Raw genomic sequence first — 5,267 nt, forward strand, 5'->3', positions numbered from 1 at the left:
TTTGGCCCATGTAACTATGTAAGTATTTTTCTTGCATCCTTAGCTGCTAGCTCAAAATACCGCTATTGTGTTCCCAGACAGAGGAGTGGCCCTGATGCACGTATGCTTGATTCCTCGTTTGCAGCCACATCCTTGACGGTGCAGGTTGTGTCCCACTGGCGGTTGCCTTGAAGGTAGCGGTGGCGGAGCTTGAGCTACATGGGGTCTGCTGCCACTCGTCGTGTTCCTACTACATGCGTGATTCCCAATAATTGTATCAACTGATTATGGTCTAATTGAACCTATGTACTGCTATGCTATTTATCAAAAATGTACTGCTTCGCCATTACTAGTGAATAAAATCTTAGCATACCTTGTTGTCTCCAAGTTACACCTGTGTCCCCATGTCAGCTTGCATCACGTTTGCAGGCACGTGAGCAGCCGTAGCGCCGATCGCATGGCATCAAGCCTCGTGTCGTTGTAAGCCAAACAAGTGTGTGTTCACCCTTTACTATTAGGGTTCTTCATATGCTAAATATCCAAAGTTAGGTTAATCCACTTGTGGACATTATCCAGTAAGAAATATACCAGATTAGATGGTGATGACTGATGAGCATAAACATAAGCAGCTTATAGCAAATTAATCTACAACATGCATGTATCAGGATTACTGTCTATAAATTCATTAGAGTGGTTATAAGAGCCAAGCAATGAAGTATGAAAGACAAAGCACCTGTAAAACTAACATGTATGAGTATGCATTTTAGGCATGCACTGGATCACAGAAACTAAGGTCCGATGCTACAACTCTTCTGGTATGGAGCCCATTGTACTAAATGTCATTTATTTTATTGATAAACTTGCGGCACTTTATTTAAACCAAAGTAAAGTCATTATGAAGACTTGCTTGGATAAAGTCCAGAATGAACACGTAAAGAAACAAAAACTGACAAATCACTTGCCCGAGCTAAAAGTTGTGCTGTCTTGCTTGCTACCTGATTGATGTGGACGAAAGAGATCAAAAAGAAAAACGAGGCCTCAATCTTGATGTTCATGACATGGCCCCAAGTGTGGAGCGAACCTAGCAACTCGAAAGTAGACGCCACACCATCTGAAGGTAGTAAGATTCCACAGTCGAATCACTGAAACCATTCTGAAGCACGAAAGTGGGACCGCCGAACGGCCTCAGCTTCAGCTAGACGTGATTACTTAGCAGTCATATAAGGGCAAACCCACATATTTCCTCTCTGCAATTTATGTTGTCCCTGCCTGAATATCATGAGAATCGCAACAAAATCCCAGTTAAAGTGAGTCAGAAGAGAACCTCCCAGAGCATGGGGTCATAACTTAATCAGTAAACAGCCATGCCCAACTGCCCAAGAAGAAATATTTTCTGTTGTGCCATGTTCCAAACACTGTTGTCCTGATTCGGGCTTCATATGCCACAGGTTCGATCAAATATTCTCACTAACCACTACACCAATAGGATTCTAGAGAATGTTAATCATGTATTTGAAGGTCAACTGCCCTGTCGTAACCAAAACATGAAAACAAGTAGATTTTCCGGCAACAATCTGGAGTACCTCGTCTGGGTAACAATTCTGGCATCATGTTTAATACTAAGGATTTCACCAATAGTTCTGGTATCATGCTTTATGATAAAGATTTCACCAATAATTCCTAGAATTGCAAACATCTTGCTTAAATGTGTGGTACCTAGTGACATTCCTTACCGCAATCACTCTGTCAATCACGATGCTAGCATACTTGAAGAATTCATGATAGCGTGCACATATTCTAACTTCCCTGATGGCACAGACCCGCTAATCAATCCATATGCAAGGGCCAACCTTTCACTGTGATGCCATAGCCCCTCGCCTTACCTCCTTGTATCCTAACTTCTCTACCTCTGTAATCTATTCATTTAACTTGTCATATATATCGAACAATTTATCATGCCTCCTCTCAATCAGCGACAAACAGATGTACCTACCCTCTCACCTCAATACAACTTCGACCGACTTCTTTTCTAACTCCGCAGTCCATCATTGCAGTCCATGACTCGATCAACGTGATCGATGTCAGAGCCCGACACATCACCTCACACCCCCTTAGTTGTACGACTCTACAGAGCTACTATCGGGTGCCAAGGGTGATACCTCGTATAGCACTTTTGATGAGATCTTTGTAGTGTAGCTAATAGGTCGTGGTCTACGGAGGGTGATTCCTCCTTCACCACTCTCGATAACGATTCTGTCATGCAACACACAGATACACGGATACTTTGACTTTACCCCCAGAACCATGTGAAAGACAGGTCGGCCCAAGGGGTACCCGCGAGAGTTACTGTTTCTGCAGGACTGGCGGTACCATCCTTCCTTCCTGTTGTGGAGTCAACATTGGCTGAATCATCCTTTGTGTAGAAGTGCATGTTCTAGCCAATGCAACCAAAAGACCGATCTGATGGAAGAGACTACGCAGCACATTATACGTCAACACTCTCCCTCACATGTGGCTTCCTCAGTCCTAAACGTGGACCGAAAGTGGGCTGCAATTTAATTGCGCCAGCCGGGTCTTGAACTCAAGACCTCTTGGCTCCTATATCATGTAGAAGCGCATGCTCTAGCCAATTCAACCAAAAGTCTAAACTGATGGAGGGAGGCGAGCAATATATTTCAATACTCCCCCTCACGTCTAGGCTATTTTATTCCTTACACGTGGGATCGATGTAGGCCGCAGAATCGTTTTATTTAATACTGCGTTGGCAGGGTCTTGAACTCAAGACCTTTTGGCTCTGATACCATGTAGAAGTGCATGCTCTAGCCAGTGCAACCAAAAGACCGATCTGATGAAGAGACTAGGCAGCACATTATACGTCAACACTCTCCCTCACGTGTGGCTTCCTCAGGCCTAAACGTGGACCAAAAGTGGACTGCAATTTTATTGTGCCAACCGGGTCTTGAACTCAAGACCTCTTGGCTCCGATACCATGTAGAAGTGCATGCTCTAGCCAATGCAGCCAAAAGACCGATCTGATGGAGGGAGGCGGGCAATATATTTCAACACTTTGGGTTAATCTCCAATAGGCGTTGCCCCGTAATTCCCGTCATATCATCCTCACGGTGAACCACACAGCCTGTTAGGAGTGTCGGTCACACAGACACAGGTGCGTCTGGCTTGCATGGCATTGTAGAAGCAATGATATCCGCATCGTCCTCAAGGCGTCCCACCCGAGCCATTGCACCAATCACAAATGTGTAATGTTCAAGACTAGGCTTGACCTTGTACTTTGACTGCATTGCTTCCAACCAAAACTCAGCCTCTCTTGTTGCAACAACATTACTACATGCTGTGAGAAGAGCAAGAAACGTCGGCCCATCAGGCTCAAAGCACGACTCCATCATCTCATGGAACAACCCGTTAACCATCTCTACATCCCCCTGCTGTGTAAGCGCAGCCAACATGACATTCCACGTGATCAAGTTCCGATCATCACCCAACCACCTTCCGTGCATGCTCCACAACCCCGGCCTTCCCATATGCATCCAGCAATGCAGTTCCAAGAGACACATTTCCATCAAGTCCAATCACCAGTGCATGCACCATGGAGGGCGTGAAGACGTGGCGCCATGGAGGGCGGCATGGAGCGGAGGAGGGAGGGGTGAAGGAGACGTGCTGAGGAGGTGGCGGAGAAGCAGGAGCACGGAGGATGGGGAGGAGGAGGAAACGGAAGATAGCGCGGAGGTGAGCGAGGCGGCGGTGGGGCGGAAGGGGAGGCGAGGGAGGAGGGGCTGCGAGAGCGACAGAGGAGAAGGTTGTAGTCGGAGCTAGAGGCAGAGGAGATATTGATGAGGACTGTGTGGAGCACCGCTGGGTCGTCGCCACCGTGATGGCCGCGGTGGCCGTAGCCGTGACGGAGGCGGTCGCATGCGTGGGGTGAAGGACGGCGGCAGCGGCGGGCTGGGATGTGAGGCGAGCTGGTGGTTTTTCTAGATGTGCTCTAGTTATTGCACATCTAAGTAAGTGAATCAAGCATAAAAAGAAAAAGAAAAAAGAAAAAGGAAATACCCACACTAAGATCAATGATATAGGACTTAGATGTGCAATACTTATGACATATTTAGATGTGCTTTAGCAAAACTGAAAAAAAACTGATGTGATGACTGCGGTGGTTGATTGGTGGGCCCTGCATGCATGCAGTAGGATCTGGCGAATATTTTGGCTTCTAGCATATGCACCAACTTAAAAAATCTTCCTAGAGCTATACTTCCAACTGCAGCGTCTCTCTCTTGTACTCCATAATTCACTAGAGGCTGGGGAGCCACCTAAGACGGGCATGTGCGCTCCCATCCTAATTATGCACATGGTATAACAACTACCATTATGTACATGAACACTGGCGTTGGGAAAATAAAATGACACACAATTTCTTTATGCAATCACCAGCAAGTAAATTAGGCAAAGAAATGACACAGACTAGTTTGGCATCATTTTGCTTAATTAATATGCAGTCAAGTTTAGAGGTTTACATACCCACAATCTGAAGGCCTGTGATACAAATCATATATATCCAGAAATGTGTGTTTCATCTCCTTCAATATCTCGCCGAGAAACGCATAGGCCTCGAATAGGCTTTCGCACATCTGGCAGCAATCGGCGCTTCCTCGGCTCCCCTGCAGCTTAGCTACTTTCCCGATGTGCACAAGTATAGCTCTAGGAAGATCATGGATGGACTGACAACTCCACATTTTTCGCTCCTCTCCTACGCGACCCACACACTTGCCTAAATGAGATGCAGGGCGAGATCAAGACGGGCGGCGGCGGCGGCTCACCGGAGCAAAACTAGCCAGTGAGAGTGACAGGATCCACTACCTACATCAGCACGTGGCTCGTCCGCACCGTACTCCGGTAGGGCCACCGTTTCCACGGCATGGCGATGGACCTAGATGTGCCACCTATTCGTTTGCAGACCTATACTGAAAATCAATCAACAATGGAACCAATTCAACATATGATTACGACACGATGAGAGCAAGCATCTTGAGTTTTAGTAACCATACAGAAGAAACCATAAGTTGGACAACATATAGACTAGAAACAATTTTTTGTTTGAGAAAAGATAGAAAAGTCCAACAAGCAACCCTTCAGGAAGGCAATATATAACCAGAAAAACTAAAACAACGCCAAAATCTTATAGACACGATCTATTTGAATAAAATTCAACTCCCTATTTTGTTATCAGGATTTAGAGCATATTCCAAAAGGTCGCATTCTTAAGATTTTAGCAA

At 45.9% G+C, this 5,267-nt stretch overlaps 1 pseudogene; it reads right to left on the bottom strand.

Annotated features, from left to right (window-relative positions):
• Nucleotides 1–3,038: 3,038 nt before the first annotated feature.
• Nucleotides 3,039–4,727, bottom strand: LOC123101787 (pentatricopeptide repeat-containing protein At1g74630-like; annotated as a pseudogene).
• Nucleotides 4,728–5,267: the final 540 nt, after the last annotated feature.

The sequence above is a fragment of the Triticum aestivum genome, chromosome 5A (assembly GCF_018294505.1).
Source record: "Triticum aestivum cultivar Chinese Spring chromosome 5A, IWGSC CS RefSeq v2.1, whole genome shotgun sequence".
Classification (NCBI taxonomy): Eukaryota; Viridiplantae; Streptophyta; class Magnoliopsida; order Poales; family Poaceae; genus Triticum; species Triticum aestivum.